Below are 21,878 nucleotides of genomic sequence, written 5' to 3'. Positions count from 1 at the left end.
GTGGCGTTTCAGGAAACCCAGCCTTAGGGGACTGTGTGGTCCCAAGGAACTCTACATTAGGTAATGGTGGGAGCACAGGAAACTCTAACTTAGGTGATTTGGGGAGTCAGAAACTCGGTCTTAGGTCACTGAGGGGACCCGGGAAATAATACCTTAGGTGATTGTCGGAGCCCAGGAGACTAGTATGTGTTTGTGGGGGGCCAGGAAACTCTCCATTAGGTGATTTTTCGAGACCCCTGTCTCTAACTTAGGGAATTTTGGAGGCCCAGGAAACAAATCCTAGGTGATTGTGGGTGCCCAAGAAACTATACCTTAGGTAATTATGGGGGGGGGGCCTGGACATTCTACCTTCTGTGTTTGTAGAGGCTCAGGAAATGATCTTTGTTGATTTGGGAGGCCAAGGAGTCTCTAGTTTAGATGATTGTGGGGTCGCAGAACAGTCTACCTGAGGGGATTTGGGGAACCGTGAAACGCTGGCTTAGGTGATTGTGAGGGCCCAGAAACCTCTACCTTAGGTGATTGTGGGTCCAGGAAACTCTAGCTTAGGCAAATGTTGGGTCCCGGCATGCTCTAGCTTAGGTGATTGTAGGGGGTCAGGAATCCTCCCTCAGGTGATTATGGGGTCCCAGAAAACTCTAGGTTAGTTGTCTGTGAAGGTCCATGGAACTACCTTAGGTGATTACGGGGGCCAGGGAACCCTAGCTTGCATGACTGTGGGTGCCCAAGAAACTATACCTTACTGCTTCTAGGGGCCCAGGGAACTAGCTTAGGTGATTGTGAGGCCAGGATCCGCTATGTCAGTGATTGTGGTTGCCCCGTAAAGTCTCCCTTAGGTGGTTGCGGGGTCCCAGGAAACTGTACGTTAGTTGATTGTGGGCCAGGGACCTCTGCCTATTAGTTGACTGTGGGGCCCCAGGAAACTAGACCTTAGGTGATTGAGGTGGCCCAGGAAACTGGACTGTAGGTGACTGTGAGACCCAAGAAACTTGACCTTACTTGATTGTGGGGGCCCAGATTATTGAACCTTAGGTATTTTTGGACCTGAGGTGTTCGACCTTAGGTGATCCCAGGGCCCTTAGGAAAGTCCATGTTAGGTGATTGTGAGGGCTCAGGAAACTCTACCTTAGGTGTTTGTGGGGGACCATGCATATGGACCTTAGGTGATTGTGTGAGGCCAGGATGTCCACCTTAGTTAATTTTGAGGGGGCTAGGAGAATCTACCATAGGTGATTACGGGGGCCCAGGAATCTCTACCTTATGTGAATGTGGGGTACAGGAAGTTCACCCTTAGGTAATCACCTCATCCTGAAGTGACTGTGGGAGCCACGATAATCTACGACAGTCGGTCGTGCGGGGCCTGGATTGTCTACCTTAGTTGACGAGGACCCCCAGGAAACTTGCCTGAGGTGATTGTGGGGGCTTAGGGAACTCCCCCTCAGGAGATTGTAAGGCCCTATGAATATCAACCTTAGGTGATGTGTCTCAACTCACCTGGAAACTCAGCCTTAGGTGATCTTGGGGGGTGGTGGTGGTGAGGCTAGGAATCTCTACCTTTGGTGATGGTGTGGGCCCAGAAAACTCAAGCTTAGGTGATTGTGGGGGGCCAGAATGGTTTACCTTAGTTGACTGGATCATGGAGGGGCTAGGCAATTCTACCCTGTTGTTTGTGAGGACACTACCTTAAGTGATTGTGGGGGTCCATGAAATCACCCTCAGAAGATAGTGGGGGCCTGGGAAAATCTACCTTATTTGATGACGGGGACCTAGGAAACTATACCTTAGGTGATTGTGGGCACCTGGGAGATTCAACCTTAAGTGATTGTGGGACCCATAAACTCAACCTGAGGTGGCAGTGGGGTCCCAGGAAACTCTTCCTTGGTGATTGTGGGGACGCTGAAAATTGGACCTTAGGTGATTGTGGGAATCCAGGAATCTCTACTGAGGAGAGTGTTGGCCAGAGAAACTCTATCTTATGTGTTTGTGGGGTCCCCCCAAACTTGACCTCAGGTGATTATGAGCCTGGGAAACTCTACCTTACGAGACGATGGTGGCCCAAGAACCTCGACACTAGGAGACTGTGGAGGCCCAGAAAACTCCTTCTTGGTGACTGTGGGGACCCTGGAAGCTCGAGCTCTGGAGCTCGGGGAGGTGCTGGAAACTTGACTTCGGTGATAGTGGGGCCCCCAGAGACTCGACCTTAGGTGATTGTAGGGGAACATATATCTATCTTAGGTTATTGTGGCAGGACAGGAAACTTGACCTTAGTTGATTGTGGGGCCAAAGGGCAGGAAAATTCTGCCAAAGGTGCTACTGGCATCCATGAATCTTGACCTTAGACGTTGTTGGGGCCCAGGACACTCGACCTTAGATGATTGGGGGGGCCGGGAGAGTGTAACGTAGTTGATTTGGGGAGGGCATCAAATCCTACCTTAGTCGACTCTGGGGGCCCAGGGAACTCTAGGTGATTGGGAGCCCAGAAAACTCGTAAGTTATGGTGGGGGCCCAAGAAACACTAGCTCAGGTGATTGTGCTTCTTAGCTTGCCCTGTCGTCATTCATTGTGGGGTGCCTCGAAATTCTTCCCTATGTGATTGTGGGGGCCAAAACCAATTATTTAGGTGATTGTAAACCCAAGAATACCCATCTTAGGTGATTGTGGCCTCTTGAAACTCTGCCTTAGGTGACTGTGTGGGCCCAGGAAGGCTACCTTAGATGACTGTTACAAGAAATTCTACCCAGGAAAGGCTATACTAGTGGCCCCAAACTGTCCGTTATGTGATTGTAGTGGGCCATAAATCTCTTCCGTAGGTGATTGTATCTCTAGGATACCCTGCCTTAGGTGATTTGGGGGTCTTAAACACTTGAGCTTAGCAGAGTGTGGACACCCAGTAAACTATCTTAGGTTATTGTGGGCCCAGGAAACTCGAGCTTAGGTGATTATAGGAGCAGGACATTCTACCTGAGTTCCCCGTGGGGGCCATGGAAGTATAAGAGTGATTTTGTGCCCTAGGAAATCTTACTTTACGTTATTTAGGAGGCCCAGAAACCTAGCTTATGTGATTCTTGGGGGGTCGTGATACCCTATGTTAGGTGATGTTGGGGGTCTCTGGAATTCTACCTTAGGTGATTGTGGGGGCTCAGAAAATCCTTGTGGATGTGACTGTGGCACCCTGGAAACTCTAGCTTAGGTGATTCGGGGGGCCCAGGAGTCTCTATGTTCGGTGCTTTCGGTCTCAGGCAAGTCTAGCTTCGGTGATTGTGGAGGCAAAGGTAGTAGCTTATGTGATTGTGGGGGCCCAGGAAAGTCTACCTTAAGTGATTTTGATGGCCCGGGAACTTGTACCGTAAGTGATTGTGGGCCCAGAAGTCTCTCCCTTAGGTAATTGTGGGGCCCAAAACTATTAGTTAGGTGACTGTGGGCCCAGGAAAGACGGCTTTAGGTGAGTGTGGGGCTCCAGGGGATGGTACCTTAGGTGAGTGTAGTCCAAGCGAGCTATACCATAATTGATGGTGGGGACCCAGGACACTCCACCTTAGGTGATTTTGAGGGTCCAGATAAAATCTAACTTAAGTGATGCTTACCTTACTTGATTGTGGGGGCCCAGGAACTCTCCGTTGACGGGGGGGCGGGCCAGGAAATTCTAGCTTAGGTGTTTGTGGGTACTCCGGAAAATCTATTTTAGTTCATTGTGGGGGTCCCAAAGTTCTACCTTAGAATTGATGGTAGGGAGTGCAGAACATTCTGCCGTAGGGGATTGTGGGAGACCAGGAAACTCGAAAGAAGGTGATTGTGGCGCAAACTTTACCGAGGTGGACGTGGTGGGCCAAAAAGTCTACCTTAGGTGCCTGTGAGCCTAGGAATGTCTAACTGAAAGGAATCTCTAGCTGGCCAATTGGGCCAGGTAACTACCACAGGTGATAGTGAGGGCCCAGGAAACTCTCCCTTAGGTGTTGGGGGCCCGGGAAACTCTACCTCGGGTGGAAGTGGTCCCGGGAAACTTTACCTTAGGTGATTGTGGGCTCAGGAGGCTCTTACCTTAGGTGATTTTGTTGGGACTAGGAGTATTTCCCTGCAGTGAGTGTGGGCCTAAGAAACTCTAGTTCCGGTGATCGGTGGTTGTGGACCAAGGAAATTCTACCTTGGGTGATCGTTTGGTCAAAGGTAATTGTACCTTAGGTGACTGTGGGGACCCTGGAAAATCTACTGTGATTGTGGTGCCCAGGAAGCTCTAGTGTACGTGATTATGTGGGCCCTAAAAACTCGACCATAGGTGATCATGGTGGTTTGGGTAACTCTAAGGTTATTTTGGTGGCCCAGGAACCCTATCTGAGTCGATTGAGGGGCACAGGGAATTTACCTTAGTTGATTCGGGGGGGTGTACCAAGAAAGGTCTAACTTAGGTGATTGCAGGGCCAGAAAACTCCAGCTTAGGTGATTGTTGGTGCCCAAGAAACTCTACCCCATGGGAGTGCGGAGGGCCAATAAATTCTGTGTTAAGTGATTGTGGGGGACCAGGATAGTCTTCCTTAAGTAATTCCGTGGGGTTGAAAGCTTATTACGTTAGGTGATTGTGACCTCAGGAAAATCTAGCTATGGTGATGGTGGGGGCCCAGGAAACTCTACCTAGGTGATGTGGGTGCCTGGAAATTCTGTGCAAGCAATGGTGGGGGCCTAATCAAATCTACCTTTAAGGCGTTATGAGGCCCTGGAAACTCGACCTAGGCGTTGGGGCGTTCAGGAAACTATACCTTACGTGTTGACGGTAGCTGAGTAAATTCTATGTGGGTGACTGTGGGTACACGAGGAAAATCGAGCTGAGTTGATTATGGGGCCAGGATACTCCACCTTAGGTGATTGCGGGGGCTTGGAAAACTCTACCTGAGGTGTTGTGGGCTTCAGAAGTTCTCTAGTGGGTGATCATGGCCTAAACTCTACCTGAGGTGATTGTGGCGTTTCAGGAAACCCAGCCTTAGGGGACTGTGTGGTCCCAAGGAACTCTACATTAGGTAATGGTGGGAGCACAGGAAACTCTAACTTAGGTGATTTGGGGAGTCAGAAACTCGGTCTTAGGTCACTGAGGGGACCCGGGAAATAATACCTTAGGTGATTGTCGGAGCCCAGGAGACTAGTATGTGTTTGTGGGGGGCCAGGAAACTCTCCATTAGGTGATTTTTCGAGACCCCTGTCTCTAACTTAGGGAATTTTGGAGGCCCAGGAAACAAATCCTAGGTGATTGTGGGTGCCCAAGAAACTATACCTTAGGTAATTATGGGGGGGGGGCCTGGACATTCTACCTTCTGTGTTTGTAGAGGCTCAGGAAATGATCTTTGTTGATTTGGGAGGCCAAGGAGTCTCTAGTTTAGATGATTGTGGGGTCGCAGAACAGTCTACCTGAGGGGATTTGGGGAACCGTGAAACGCTGGCTTAGGTGATTGTGAGGGCCCAGAAACCTCTACCTTAGGTGATTGTGGGTCCAGGAAACTCTAGCTTAGGCAAATGTTGGGTCCCGGCATGCTCTAGCTTAGGTGATTGTAGGGGGTCAGGAATCCTCCCTCAGGTGATTATGGGGTCCCAGAAAACTCTAGGTTAGTTGTCTGTGAAGGTCCATGGAACTACCTTAGGTGATTACGGGGGCCAGGGAACCCTAGCTTGCATGACTGTGGGTGCCCAAGAAACTATACCTTACTGCTTCTAGGGGCCCAGGGAACTAGCTTAGGTGATTGTGAGGCCAGGATCCGCTATGTCAGTGATTGTGGTTGCCCCGTAAAGTCTCCCTTAGGTGGTTGCGGGGTCCCAGGAAACTGTACGTTAGTTGATTGTGGGCCAGGGACCTCTGCCTATTAGTTGACTGTGGGGCCCCAGGAAACTAGACCTTAGGTGATTGAGGTGGCCCAGGAAACTGGACTGTAGGTGACTGTGAGACCCAAGAAACTTGACCTTACTTGATTGTGGGGGCCCAGATTATTGAACCTTAGGTATTTTTGGACCTGAGGTGTTCGACCTTAGGTGATCCCAGGGCCCTTAGGAAAGTCCATGTTAGGTGATTGTGAGGGCTCAGGAAACTCTACCTTAGGTGTTTGTGGGGGACCATGCATATGGACCTTAGGTGATTGTGTGAGGCCAGGATGTCCACCTTAGTTAATTTTGAGGGGGCTAGGAGAATCTACCATAGGTGATTACGGGGGCCCAGGAATCTCTACCTTATGTGAATGTGGGGTACAGGAAGTTCACCCTTAGGTAATCACCTCATCCTGAAGTGACTGTGGGAGCCACGATAATCTACGACAGTCGGTCGTGCAGGGCCTGGATTGTCTACCTTAGTTGACGAGGACCCCCAGGAAACTTGCCTGAGGTGATTGTGGGGGCTTAGGGAACTCCCCCTCAGGAGATTGTAAGGCCCTATGAATATCAACCTTAGGTGATGTGTCTCAACTCACCTGGAAACTCAGCCTTAGGTGATCTTGGGGGGTGGTGGTGGTGAGGCTAGGAATCTCTACCTTTGGTGATGGTGTGGGCCCAGAAAACTCAAGCTTAGGTGATTGTGGGGGGCCAGAATGGTTTACCTTAGTTGACTGGATCATGGAGGGGCTAGGCAATTCTACCCTGTTGTTTGTGAGGACACTACCTTAAGTGATTGTGGGGGTCCATGAAATCACCCTCAGAAGATAGTGGGGGCCTGGGAAAATCTACCTTATTTGATGACGGGGACCTAGGAAACTATACCTTAGGTGATTGTGGGCACCTGGGAGATTCAACCTTAAGTGATTGTGGGACCCATAAACTCAACCTGAGGTGGCAGTGGGGTCCCAGGAAACTCTTCCTTGGTGATTGTGGGGACGCTGAAAATTGGACCTTAGGTGATTGTGGGAATCCAGGAATCTCTACTGAGGAGAGTGTTGGCCAGAGAAACTCTATCTTATGTGTTTGTGGGGTCCCCCCAAACTTGACCTCAGGTGATTATGAGCCTGGGAAACTCTACCTTACGAGACGATGGTGGCCCAAGAACCTCGACACTAGGAGACTGTGGAGGCCCAGAAAACACCTTCTTGGTGACTGTGGGGACCCTGGAAGCTCGAGCTCTGGAGCTCGGGGAGGTGCTGGAAACTTGACTTCGGTGATAGTGGGGCCCCCAGAGACTCGACCTTAGGTGATTGTAGGGGAACATATATCTATCTTAGGTTATTGTGGCAGGACAGGAAACTTGACCTTAGTTGATTGTGGGGCCAAAGGGCAGGAAAATTCTGCCAAAGGTGCTACTGGCATCCATGAATCTTGACCTTAGACGTTGTTGGGGCCCAGGACACTCGACCTTAGATGATTGGGGGGGCCGGGAGAGTGTAACGTAGTTGATTTGGGGAGGGCATCAAATCCTACCTTAGTCGACTCTGGGGGCCCAGGGAACTCTAGGTGATTGGGAGCCCAGAAAACTCGTAAGTTATGGTGGGGGCCCAAGAAACACTAGCTCAGGTGATTGTGCTTCTTAGCTTGCCCTGTCTTCATTCATTGTGGGGTGCCTCGAAATTCTTCCCTATGTGATTGTGGGGGCCAAAACCAATTATTTAGGTGATTGTAAACCCAAGAATACCCATCTTAGGTGATTGTGGCCTCTTGAAACTCTGCCTTAGGTGACTGTGTGGGCCCAGGAAGGCTACCTTAGATGACTGTTACAAGAAATTCTACCCAGGAAAGGCTATACTAGTGGCCCCAAACTGTCCGTTATGTGATTGTAGTGGGCCATAAATCTCTTCCGTAGGTGATTGTATCTCTAGGATACCCTGCCTTAGGTGATTTGGGGGTCTTAAACACTTGAGCTTAGCAGAGTGTGGACACCCAGTAAACTATCTTAGGTTATTGTGGGCCCAGGAAACTCGAGCTTAGGTGATTATAGGAGCAGGACATTCTACCTGAGTTCCCCGTGGGGGCCATGGAAGTATAAGAGTGATTTTGTGCCCTAGGAAATCTTACTTTACGTTATTTAGGAGGCCCAGAAACCTAGCTTATGTGATTCTTGGGGGGTCGTGATACCCTATGTTAGGTGATGTTGGGGGTCTCTGGAATTCTACCTTAGGTGATTGTGGGGGCTCAGAAAATCCTTGTGGATGTGACTGTGGCACCCTGGAAACTCTAGCTTAGGTGATTCGGGGGGCCCAGGAGTCTCTATGTTCGGTGCTTTCGGTCTCAGGCAAGTCTAGCTTCGGTGATTGTGGAGGCAAAGGTAGTAGCTTATGTGATTGTGGGGGCCCAGGAAAGTCTACCTTAAGTGATTTTGATGGCCCGGGAACTTGTACCGTAAGTGATTGTGGGCCCAGAAGTCTCTCCCTTAGGTAATTGTGGGGCCCAAAACTATTAGTTAGGTGACTGTGGGCCCAGGAAAGACGGCTTTAGGTGAGTGTGGGGCTCCAGGGGATGGTACCTTAGGTGAGTGTAGTCCAAGCGAGCTATACCATAATTGATGGTGGGGACCCAGGACACTCCACCTTAGGTGATTTTGAGGGTCCAGATAAAATCTAACTTAAGTGATGCTTACCTTACTTGATTGTGGGGGCCCAGGAACTCTCCGTTGACGGGGGGGCGGGCCAGGAAATTCTAGCTTAGGTGTTTGTGGGTACTCCGGAAAATCTATTTTAGTTCATTGTGGGGGTCCCAAAGTTCTACCTTAGAATTGATGGTAGGGAGTGCAGAACATTCTGCCGTAGGGGATTGTGGGAGACCAGGAAACTCGAAAGAAGGTGATTGTGGCGCAAACTTTACCGAGGTGGACGTGGTGGGCCAAAAAGTCTACCTTAGGTGCCTGTGAGCCTAGGAATGTCTAACTGAAAGGAATCTCTAGCTGGCCAATTGGGCCAGGTAACTACCACAGGTGATAGTGAGGGCCCAGGAAACTCTCCCTTAGGTGTTGGGGGCCCGGGAAACTCTACCTCGGGTGGAAGTGGTCCCGGGAAACTTTACCTTAGGTGATTGTGGGCTCAGGAGGCTCTTACCTTAGGTGATTTTGTTGGGACTAGGAGTATTTCCCTGCAGTGAGTGTGGGCCTAAGAAACTCTAGTTCCGGTGATCGGTGGTTGTGGACCAAGGAAATTCTACCTTGGGTGATCGTTTGGCCAAAGGTAATTGTACCTTAGGTGACTGTGGGGACCCTAGAAAATCTACTGTGATTGTGGTGCCCAGGAAGCTCTAGTGTACGTGATTATGTGGGCCCTAAAAACTCGACCATAGGTGATCATGGTGGTTTGGGTAACTCTAACTTAGGTTATTTTGGTGGCCCAGGAACCCTATCTGAGTCGATTGAGGGGCACAGGGAATTTACCTTAGTTGATTCGGGGGGGTGTACCAAGAAAGGTCTAACTTAGGTGATTGCAGGGCCAGAAAACTCCAGCTTAGGTGATTGTTGGTGCCCAAGAAACTCTACCCCATGGGAGTGCGGAGGGCCAATAAATTCTGTGTTAAGTGATTGTGGGGGACCAGGATAGTCTTCCTTAAGTAATTCCGTGGGGTTGAAAGCTTATTACGTTAGGTGATTGTGACCTCAGGAAAATCTAGCTATGGTGATGGTGGGGGCCCAGGAAACTCTACCTAGGTGATGTGGGTGCCTGGAAATTCTGTGCAAGCAATGGTGGGGGCCTAATCAAATCTACCTTTAAGGCGTTATGAGGCCCTGGAAACTCGACCTAGGCGTTGGGGCGTTCAGGAAACTATACCTTATGTGATGACGGTAGCTGAGTAAATTCTATGTGGGTGACTGTGGGTACACGAGGAAAATCGAGCTGAGTTGATTATGGGGCCAGGATACTCCACCTTAGGTGATTGCGGGGGCTTGGAAAACTCTACCTGAGGTGTTGTGGGCTTCAGAAGTTCTCTAGTGGGTGATCATGGCCTAAACTCTACCCGAGGTGATTGTGGCGTTTCAGGAAACCCAGCCTTAGGGGACTGTGTGGTCCCAAGGAACTCTACATTAGGTAATGGTGGGAGCACAGGAAACTCTAACTTAGGTGATTTGGGGAGTCAGAAACTCGGTCTTAGGTCACTGAGGGGACCCGGGAAATAATACCTTAGGTGATTGTCGGAGCCCGGGAGACTAGTATGTGTTTGTGGGGGGCCAGGAAACTCTCCATTAGGTGATTTTTCGAGACCCCTATCTCTAACTTAGGGGATTTTGGAGGCCCAGGAAACAAATCCTAGGTGATTGTGGGTGCCCAAGAAACTATACCTTAGGTAATTATGGGGGGGCCTGGACATTCTACCTTATGTGTTTGTAGAGGCTCAGGAAATGATCTTTGTTGATTTGGGAGGCCTAGGAGTCTCTTGTTTAGATGATTGTGGGGTCGCAGAACAGTCTACCTGAGGGGATTTGGGGACCCGTGAAACGCTGGCTTAGGTGATTGTGGGTGCCCAAGAAACTATACCTTAGGTAATTATGGGGGGGCCTGGACATTCTACCTTATGTGTTTGTAGAGGCTCAGGCAATGATCTTAGTTGATTTGGGGTGCCTAGGAATCTCTAGGTTAGATGATTGTGGGGTCACAGAACACTCTACCTTAGGGGATTTGGGGACCCATGAAATGCTGGCTTAGGTGATTGTGGGGGCCCAGAAACCTGTACCTTAGGTGATTGTGGGTCCAGGAAACTCTAGCTTAGGCGAGTGTTGGGTCCTGGCATGCTCTAGCTTAAGTGATTGTAGGGGGTCAGGAATCCTCCCTCAGGTGATTATGGGGTCCCAGAAAACTCTAGGTTAGTTGTCTGTGAAGGTCCATGGAACTACCTTAGGTGATTACGGGGGCCAGGGAACCCTAGCTTGCATGACTGTGGGTGCCCAAGAAACTATACCTTACTGCTTCTAGGGGCCCAGGGAACTAGCTTAAGTGATTGTGAGGCCAGGATCCGCTATGTCAGTGATTGTGGTTGCCCCGTAAAGTCTCCCTTAGGTGGTTGCGGGGTCCCAGGAAACTGTACGTTAGTTGATTGTGGGCCAGGGACCTCTGCCTATTAGTTGACTGTGGGGCCCCAGGAAACTAGACCTTAGGTGATTGAGGTGGCCCAGGAAACTGGACTGTAGGTGACTGTGAGACCCAAGAAACTTGACCTTACTTGATTGTGGGGGCCCAGATTATTGAACCTTAGGTATTTTTGGACCTGAGGTGTTCGACCTTAGGTGATCCCAGGGGCCTTAGGAAAGTCCATGTTAGGTGATTGTGAGGGCTCAGGAAACTCTACCTTAGATGTTTGTGGGGGACCATGCCTATGGACTTTAGGTGATTGTGTGAGGCCAGGATGTCCACCTTAGTTAATCTTGAGGGGGCTAGGAGAATCTACCATAGGTGATTACGGGGGCCCAGGAATCTCTACCTTATGTGAATGTGGGGTACAGGAAGTTCACCCTTAGGTAATCACCTCATCCTGAAGTGACTGTGGGAGCCACGATAATCTACGACAGTCGGTCGTGCGGGGCCTGGATTGTCTACCATAGTTGACGAGGACCCCCAGGAAACTTGCCTGAGGTGATTGTGGGGGCTTAGGGAACTCCCCCTTAGGAGATTGTAAGGCCCTATGAATATCAACCTTAGGTGATGTGTCTCAACTCACCTGGAAACTCAGCCTTAGGTGATCTTGGGGGGTGGTGGTGGTGAGGCTAGGAATCTCTACCTTTGGTGATGGTGTGGGCCCTGAAAACTCAACCTTAGGTATTTGTGGGGGGCCAGAATGGTTTGCCTTAGTTGACTGGATCATGGAGGGGCTAGGCAATTCTACCCTGTTGTTTGTGAGGACACTACCTTAAGTGATTGTGGGGGTCCATGAAATCACCCTCAGAAGATAGTGGGGGCCTGGGAAAATCTACCTTATTTGATGACGGGGACCTAGGAAACTATACCTTAGGTGATTGTGGGCACCTGGGAGATTCAACCTTAAGTGATTGTGGGACCCATAAACTCAACCTGAGGTGGCAGTGGGGTCCCAGGAAACTCTTCCTTGGTGATTGTGGGGACGCTGAAAATTGGACCTTAGGTGATTGTGGGAATCCAGGAATCTCTACTGAGGAGAGTGTTGGCCAGAGAAACTCTATCTTATGTGTTTGTGGGGTCCCCCCAAACTTGACCTCAGGTGATTATGAGCCTGGGAAACTCTACCTTATGAGACGATGGTGGCCCAAGAACCTGGACACTAGGAGACTGTGGAGGCCCAGAAAACTCCTTCTTGGTGACTGTGGGGACCCTGGAAGCTCGAGCTCTGGAGCTCAGGGAGGTGCTGGAAACTTGACTTCGGTGATAGTGGGGCCCCCAGAGACTCGACCTTAGGTGATTGTAGGGGAACATATATCTATCTTAGGTTATTGTGGCAGGACAGGAAAATTGACCTTAGTTGATTGTGGGGCCAAAGGACAGGGAAATTCTGCCAAAGGTGCTACTGGGGTCCATGAATATTGACCTTAGACGTTGTTGGGGCCCAGGACACTCGACCTTAGATGATTGGGGGGGCCGGGAGAGTGTAACGTAGTTGATTTGGGGAGGGCATCAAATTCTACCTTAGTCGACTTTGGGGGCCCGGGAAACTCTAGGTGATTGGGAGCCCAGACAACTCGTAAGCTATGGTGGGGTCCCAAGAAACACTAGCTCAGGTGATTGTACGTCTTTGCTTGCCCTGTCTTCATTCATTGTGGGGTGCCTCGAAATTCTTCCCTATGTGATTGTGGGGGCCAAAACCAATTATTTAGGTGATTGTAAACCCAAGAATACCCATCTTAGGTGATTGTGGCCTCTTGAAACTCTGCTTTATGTGAGTGTGTGGGCCCAGGAAGGCTACCTTAGATGATTGTTACAAGAAATTCTACCCAGGAAAGGCTATACTAGTGGCCCCAAACTGTCCGTTATGTGATTGTAGTGGGCCATAAATCTCTTCCTTAGGTGATTGTATCTCTAGGATACCCTGCCTTAGGTGACTTTGGGGTCTTAAACACTTGAGCTTAGCAGAGTGTGGACACCCAGTAAACTATCTTAGGTTATTGTGGGCCCAGGAAACTCGAGCTTAGGTGATTATAGGAGCAGGACATTCTACCTGAGTTCCCCGTGGGGGCCATGGAAGTATAAGCGTGATTTTGTGCCCTAGGAAATCTTACTTTACGTTATTTAGGAGGCCCAGAAACCTAGCTTATGTGATTCTTGGGGGCTCGTGATACCCTATGTTAGGTGATGTTGGGGGTCTCTGGAATTCTACCTTAGGTGATTGTGGGGGCTCAGAAAATCCTTGTGGATGTGACTGTGGCACCCCGGTGATTGTGGAGGCAAAGGTAGTAGCTTATGTGATTGTCGGGTCAAGGAAAGTCTACCTTAAGTGATTTTGATGGCCCGGGAACCTCTACCATAAGTGATTGGGGGCCCAGGAGTCTCTCCCTTAGGTAATTGTGGGGCCCAAAACTATTAGTTAGGTGACTGTGGGCCCAGGAAAGACGGCTTTAGGTGAGTGTGGGGCTCCAGGGGATGGTACCTTAGGTGAGTGTAGTCCAAGCAAGCTATACCATAATTGATGGTGGGGACCCAGGACACTCCACCTTAGGTGATTTTGAGGGTCCAGATAAAATCTAACTTAAGTGATGCTGTGTCCCAGGAACTCTCCCTTGGCGGGGGGTGGGGGGGGCGGGGTGTAGCAAGGAACTCTGCCTTAGGTGATTTTGGTTCTAGGAAACTTGCTTAGGGGAACGTGTGTCCCAACGCAGTCTGTCACAATTAATTTGATTCTTCCTTATTTGATTTTCGTGGTCAAAAACTATTACTTTAAAAAGAAAAAACAAACGATTAGTTTAGGTGATGTAATCCCAGGAAATTTATTTCACATGATTGAGGCCTCATGCAGCACTACCTTAGGTGACTGGGCAACCCTCAAAACATCGGCTTCGGTGTTTCTAGGGCCCCAGGGGACTCTCCTTTGGTGAATGTTGGGGGCCCATGAAACTGTACCTCAGATGTTTATGGGGGTGGATAAGAACTCTAAATTAGGTGATTGTGGGGGCCTGGGACACTCTGGCTTTGGGGATTGTGGGTGGCCAGGAAATTCTGCCTTAGATTATGGTGGGGGATAGGGAAACTCTAGTTTAGGTGATACAGGAGGCTAGGAAATTCTTCCTAAGTTGATTGAGGGGCCAGGAAAGTCTACCTTAGATAATTGTGGGAGCCCAGGAAATTCTACCTTAGAAGATTGTGGAGACGCTGTAAACTGTAACTTAGGTGATTGTGGGGACCCAATAAACTGTAACTTATGTGATTGTAGGGACCCAGGAAACTCTAGCTTGGGTGATTGAAGGGGGGGCAGTGAATCGTCCTTATGAGACTGTGGGGAACCTAAAACTATTACTTTAAGCTATTGTGGGCCAAGGAAATCTATCTTTGGTGTTTGTGGACCCAGGAAATTCACCTTTAGGTGATTGTGGGCCTCAGGAAACTCTGCTTTGGGTAGTTATTGCTGCCCAGGCAATACTACCTTTAGGTAACTGTTGGGCACCCAGAAACTTGAGGTTAGGTGACTGTAGGTGCCCAGAACTCTACCTCATTTCATTGTGGGGCCCAGGAAACTCTACCTTTGTAAATTTGGGGCCCTAGGAAACTCTATTTCAGGTGATTGAGGGGCCCATGAAACTGTACCTTATGTGATTTTTGATGCCTATGAAACTCTACCTTAGGATATTTTGGGGATCCAGCAAACTCTGTTAGGGGATTGTGGGAATAGAAGAAACTCTACCTTTGGTAGCTCTGGGAGCCTGGAAGTTTTTCCTTATGTGATCCTGGGGGGCCCAAAACTATTACTTTAGGTGACATGAGCCCAGGAAAATCTACCTAAGGTTATTGTTGGGGAAACTCTAGCTTAGGTCATTGTGGGGGTCCTGGAGACTCTAGCTCAGGTGATGGTGGAAGGCTGGAAACTCTTCCTTAGGTGATTGTGGGGGGCCAGGAAACCTACCTTACAATATTTTGGGAGCCCAAGAAACTTTATGTAAGGGGATTATGAGGGCTTAGGAAACTGTTACTTAGTTGATTGTAAGTCCCAGGAACTCTACCATAGGTGATTGTGGTGGCACTTGAAACTTACAAAAATTGGGGGCCCAGGAAACTCTAGCTTCTGTGAATGTTGGGGGCCCATGAAACTCTACCTTAGGTAATTTGGGGGGACCCTGGAAACTCTAGCTTAGTGACTATGGGTGCCCAGGAAACTAGCTTAGACGATTGTGTGGGCCCAGGAAAATCTACTTTATGTGATTGTGGGAGCCAGTAAACTCTAGTTTATGTGATTTTGGGGGCCCAGGAAACTACCTTAGGGAAATGTGGTACCTCAGCAAAATCTAATTTAGGTGATTGTGGAAGACCAAGAAACCTATCTTAGGTGTTAGTGGGGTTCCAGGAAACTCTTTATTAGGTGATTGTGAGTTCTCAGGAATCTCTACCTCAGTTATTTGCAGGTTCCCAGAAAACTGTCATTTCATCGTGGGGGCCAAGAAACTATACTGAATTTAGGGCCCAAGGAAGTTCTACTTTAGGTGACTTAGGGGGCCAAGGACTGTACACTTTGTGGGTTTTGAGGCCTGGGAAACTCTACCTATGGTTGTTTTGGGGCCCAGGAAACTGTTAGGTGATTGTGGGGGGGAGGGTGTCAAAGAAACTCTACCTTAGGTGATTGTGGGGGACCAGGAAAATCTTCCTTATGTGATTCTCAGGAGCCCAAATCACCTACTACTTTAGGTCATGTGGGCCCAGGAAGTTTACCTAAGGTGACTGTGGAGGCCCTAGAAATTACCTTAGTGGATTGTGAAGGCCAAGGAAACGCCACCCTACATGATTGTGGGTCCAGGAAACTATCTTAGTTCATTGTGGGGGCCAGGGAACTCTACCTTAGGTTATGGTAGGTGCCCAGGACACACTAAAATAGATGACTGTGGCCCAAACTCTACTTTAGGTGATTTTGGGGGCCTGGAAACTATATCTTAATGATTTTAGGTCCCCAGAAAATTCCATCTTAAGGTTTTCTGTGGCCAGGAAAGTCCACCTTAGGTGATTTGGGGGGCCTAGTAAACTAATTCTACCTTAAATGATTGTGGGGGCCCAGGAAACTCTATCTTAGGTGAATTTGGGGGGTCCAGGAAAATCAAGCTTAGGTGATTTGGGGTCTAAGAAACTCTAGCTCAGGTGATTGTGGGGTCCCAGGAAGTTAAGATGACTGTTTTGGCCCAGGAAATCATCAAGCTTAGGTAATCACAGGGTGGCAGGAAATTCATCCTTAAATGGTTGTGGGGAAATTCTACCTTAGTAATTGTTGGTGCCTAGGAAAATGTATCTTAGGTGATCAATTGTAAGGGGTCTTAAGAACTGTATGTTAGGTGATTTGGGTCTAGGAAACTACCATAGTTCATTGTGAGGGATAGGAATCTAACCCTTAGTGATTTGGGGTCCCAGGAAAATCTACCTTAGGTGATACTGGGGGCCCTGGAAGCTCTATATTAGATGACTTTTGGGGCATAGGAAACTTTACCTTATGAGAGTGAGGGTGAAGAAAATCTACATTAGGTTAGTGTCGGGGCGGGGCAGGAAATTTTTCCATATGTGATTCTGAGGGACTAAAAACTTACTTTAGATGAATTTGTTTCCAGGAAAATCTACCTTAGTGATTGTGGGGGCCCAGGAAACGCTACCTAACGTGACTGGAGGGCCAGAACACTCTATATGGTAATTGTGCGGGCCCAGGAAATCTGGCTTATTGTGAGGGGACTAGGAAATTCCACCTTAGTGATTGTAGGGGGCTCATGAAATTCCACTCTAGGTTATTGTGGGGGTCCACAAACTACCTTTTGGTGATGTTGAACTAAAATAGACTGTCAGTTATTTCTTCAGCAAAAGAATAGGTTTATTCGGGATCTGCAGAAAATTAAAATTCAGGGTGTGCAACTATGTGGAGCTACTTGCATGTCCCCACACAGCAAGGCAAGGAGAACTCTTACAGAGGAGAAAAGCAAGTTGGGAGGACTAGAGTAAACAGAGTCCATGGCTTTTCATTGGCTGAGTCCTTGCCAGGAAAGAAGTCTGTCTTCTTCCTGTTGGGCTCTGTTATCATCACAGGACATGAGAGTTCCCCCTTCTGGTTTCCTGACTCTATCTGAGGTTTCTCTGTTTTTTTCAGTGTTGATGGAGTCAGGATACTCTCCACCTTAGGTGATGTGAGAGCCCAGTAAACTAGTTAAGATGATTGTGTGGGCCCAGGAAAGTCAAACTTAGGAGAGTGTGGGGCCCCAGGAAATTCCTTCTTGGTGAATGAAGGGGCTCTGGAAACTCCACCTTAGGAGATTGTGGGGGCCAGGAAACTCTACCTTATGTCAGCCTTAGGTTTTTTGGAGGGTGGAGTTGAGAAAAACCACCATGCGAGGGGTCCAGTTAGCCTGCCTACACATCTAGGCTCCCAGGTGTATTGTGACCTCAGCTCTGCTGCTTTCCTGGCTTCAGTTCTCACTTGGTGGCTCCCTTGCCAGAACTCTAATTTCAAGAAACTGTAATTGTGCTTTTATCCACTGGAGAATAAGCTAGAGTCAGATGTTTGGGGGTTTGAAACTGGCCCTTGTGCTTCACTCCTTATTTAATGCCCAGCCAACTTCCAGGCACTACTCCCTCTTTTTTTTTTTTTAAGAATCTTTCTTTCTTTTTGGCTGCATTGGGTCTTCATTGCTGCGCGTGGGCTTTCTCTAGTTGCGGTGAGCAGGGGCTGCTCTTCGTTGCGGAGCACAGGCTTCTCATTGCGGTGGCTTCTCTTGTTGTGGCGCACGGGCTTAGTTGCTCCGCGGCATGTGGGATCTTCCTGGGCCAGGGCTGGAACCCGGGTCCCTTTCATTGGCAGGCAGATTCTTAACCACTGCGCCACCAGGGAAGCCCACTACTCCCTCTTTTGATGTCTTTGCTGCTTCTGATCTTGGCATTATTCCATAGTTTTGTTTTTTATTTTTTTCTGCAGTTTTCATTTTATTTTATATTTTGGTATTGGAAAATACATAATGAAATCAGCAGACTTAATTATGTACATATATATATTTTTTTAATGTTTATTTATTTATTTTCTTATTAGTCATCCATTTTATACACATCAGTGTATACATGTCAATCCCAGTCGCCCAATTCATCACACCACCACCCCCACCCCAACCCCCCGCCGCTTTCCACCCTTGGTGTCCATACATTTGTTCTCTACATCTGTGTCTCAACTTCTGCTCTGCAAACCGGTTCATCTGTACCATTTTCTAGGTGCCACATATATGCGTTAATATATGATATTTGTTTTTCTGACTTACTTCACTCTGTATGATAGTATCTAGATCCATCCACGTCCCTACAAATGACCCAATTTTGTTCCTTTTCATGGCTGAGTAACATTCCATTGTGTATATGTACCACAACTTCTTTATCCATTCGTCTGTCGATGGGCATTTAGGTTGCTTCCATGACCTGGCTATTGTAAATAGTGCTGCAATGAACACTGGGGTGCATGTGTCTTTTTGAATTATGGTTTTCTCTGGGTATACGCCCAGTAGTGGGATTGCTGGGTCATATGGTAATTCTATTTTTAGTTTTTTAAGGAACCTCCATACTGTTCTCCATAGTGGCTGTATCAATTTACATTCCCACCAACAGTGCAACAGGGTTCCCTTTTCTCCACACCCTCTCCAGCATTTGTTTGTAGATTTTCTGATGATGCCCATTCTAACTGGTGTGAGGTGATACCTCATTGTAGTTTTGATTTGCATTTCTCTAATAATTAGTGATGTTGAGCAGCTTTTCATGTGCTTCTTGGCCATCTGTATGTCTTCTTTGGAGAAATGTCTATTTAGGTTTTCTGCCCATTTTTGGATTGGGTTGTTTGTTTCTTTAATATTGAGCTGCATGAGCTGTTTACATATTTTGGAGATTAATCCTTTGTCCGTTGATTCGTTTGCAAATATTTTCTCCCATTCTGAGGGTTGTCTTTTGGTCTTGTTTATGGTTTCCTTTGCTGTGCAAAAGCTTTGAAGTTTCATTAGGTCCCATTTTTTAGTTTTGTTTTTATTTCTATTACTCTAGGAGGTGGATCAAAAAAGATCTTGCTGTGATTTATGTCAAAGAGTGTTCTTCCTATATTTTCTTCTAAGAATTTTATAGTGTCCGGTCTTACATTTAGGTCTCAAATCCATTTTGAGTTTATTTTTGTGTATGGTGTTAGGGAGTGTTCTAATTTCATTCTTTTACATGTAGCTGTCCAGTTTTCCCAGCACCACTTATTGAAGAGACTGTCTTTTCTCCATTGTATATCTTTGCCTCCTTTGTCATAGATAGTTGACCATAGGAGCGTGGGTTTATCTCTGGGCTTTCTATCTTGTTCCATTGATCTATGTTTCTGTTTTTGTGCCAGTACCATATTGTCTTGATTCCTGTAGCTTTGTAGTATAGTCTGAAGTCAGGAAGTCTGATTGCTCCAGCTCCGTTTCTTTCCCTCAAGACTGCTTTGGCTATTCGGGGTCTTTCTTTTGTGTCTCCATACAAATTTTAAGATGATTTGTTCTAGTTCCGTAAAAAATGCCATTGGTAATTTGATAGGGATTGCTTTGGGTAGTATAGTCATTTTCACAATATTGATTCTTCCAATCCAGGAACATGGTATATCTCTCCATCTGTTGGTATCATCTTTAATTTCTTTCATCAGTGTCATAGTTTTCTGCATACAGGTCTTTTGTCTCCTTAGGTAGGTTTATTCCTAGATATTTTATTCTTTTTGTTGCAATGGTAAATGAGAGTGTTTTCTTAATTTCACTTTCAAATTTTTCATCATTAGTGTATAGGAATGCAAGAGATTTCTGTGCATTAATTTAGTGTCCTGCAACTTTACCAAATTCATTGATTAGCTCTAGTAGTTTTCTGGTAGCATGTTTAGGATTCTCTATGTATAGTATCATGTCATCTGCAAACAATGACAGTTTTACTTCTTCTTTTCCAAATTGTATTCCTTTTTTGTTCTTCTCTGATTGCCATGGCTAGGACTTCCAAAACTATGTTGAATAATAGTGGTGAGAATGGACATCCTTGTCTCATTCCTGATCTTAGAGGAAATGCTTTCCGTTTTTCACCATTGAGAATGATGTTTGCTGTGGGTTTGTCGTATATGGCCTTTATTATGTTGAGGTAGGTTCCCTCTATGCCCACTTTCTGGAGAGTTTTTATCATAAATGGGTGTTGAATTTTGTCAAAAACTTCTTCCACATCGATTGAGATGATCATATGGTTTTTATTCTTCAATTTGTTAATATGGTGTATCACATTGATTGATTTGCGTACATTGAAGAATCCTTGCAGCCCTGGGATAAATCTCACTTGATCATGGTGTATGATCCTTTTAATGTGTTGTTGGATTCTGTTTGCTAGTATTTTGTTGAGGATTTTGGCATCTATATTCATCAGTGATATTGGTCTGTAATTTCCTTTTTTTGTAGTATCTTTGTCTGCTTTTGGTATCAGGGTGATGGTGGTTTCATAGAATGAGTTTGGGAGTGTTCCTTCCTCTGCAATTTTTTGGAAGAGTTTGAGAAGGATGGGTGTTAGCTCTTCTCTAAATATTTGATAGAATTCACCTGTGAAGCCATCTGGTCCTGGACTTTTGTTTGTTGGAAGATTTTTAATCACAGTTTCAACTTCAGTGCTTGTGATTGGTCTGTTCATATTTTCTGTTTCTTCCTGGTTCAGTCTTGGAAGGTTATACCTTTCTAAGAATTTGTCCATTTCTTCCAGGCTGTCCATTTTATTGGCATAGAGTTGCTTGTAGTAGTCTCTTAGGATGCTTTGTATTTCTGCAGTGTCTGTTGTAACTTCTCCTTTTTCATTTCTAATTTTATTGAGTCCTCTCCCTCTTTTTCTTGATGAATCAATTTTGTTTATCTTCTCAAAGAACCAGCTTTTAGTTTTATTGATCTTTGCTATTGTTTTCTTTGTTTCTATTTCATTTATTTCTGCTCTGATCTTTATGATTTCTTTCCTTCTGCTAACTTTGGGTTTTGTTTGTTCTTCTTTCTCTAGTTCCTTTAGGTGTAAGGTTAGATTGTTTACTTGAGATTTTTCTTGTTTCTTAAGGTAGGCTTGTATAGCTATAAACTTCCCTCTTAGAACTGCTTTTGCTGCATCCCATAGGTTTTGGATCGTCGTGTTTTCATTGTCATTTGTCTCTAGGTATTTTTTGATTTCCTCTTTGATTTCTTCAGTGATCTGTTGGTTGTTTAGTAACGTATTGTTTAGCCTCCATGTGTTTGTGTTTTTTACATTTTTTTCCCTGTAACTGATTCCTAATCTCATAGCATTGTGGTCAGAAAAGATGCTTGATATGATTTCAATTTTCTTAAATTTTCTGAGGCTTGATTTGTGACCCAAGATGAGATCTATCCTGGAGAATGTTCCATGCACATTTGAGAAGAAAGTGTAATCTGCTGTTTTTGGATGGAATGTCCTATAAATATCAATTAAATCTATCTGGTCTCTTGTGTCATTTAAAGCTTCTGTTTCCTTATTTATTTTCATTTTGGATGATCTGTCCATTGGTTTAAGTGAGGTGTTAATGCCCCCCAGTATTAATTACTGTGTTACTGTTGATTTCCTCTTTTATAGCTGTTAGCAGTTGCCTTATGTATTGAGGTGCTCCTATGTTGGGTGCGTATATATTTATAATTGTTATATCTTCTTCTTGGATTGATCCCTTGATCATTATGTAGTGTCCTTCCTTGTCTCTTGTAACATTCTTTATTTTAAAGTCTATTTTATCTGATACGAGTATTGCTACTCCAGCTTTCTTTTGATTTCCATTTGCATGGAATATCTTTTTCCATCCCCTCACTTTCAGTCTGCATG

Source organism: Eubalaena glacialis, chromosome 2, assembly GCF_028564815.1.
Source record: "Eubalaena glacialis isolate mEubGla1 chromosome 2, mEubGla1.1.hap2.+ XY, whole genome shotgun sequence".
Classification (NCBI taxonomy): domain Eukaryota; kingdom Metazoa; phylum Chordata; class Mammalia; order Artiodactyla; family Balaenidae; genus Eubalaena; species Eubalaena glacialis.
The sequence above is the reverse complement of the archived record's forward strand: the minus strand, read 5'-3'. Positions refer to the sequence as shown.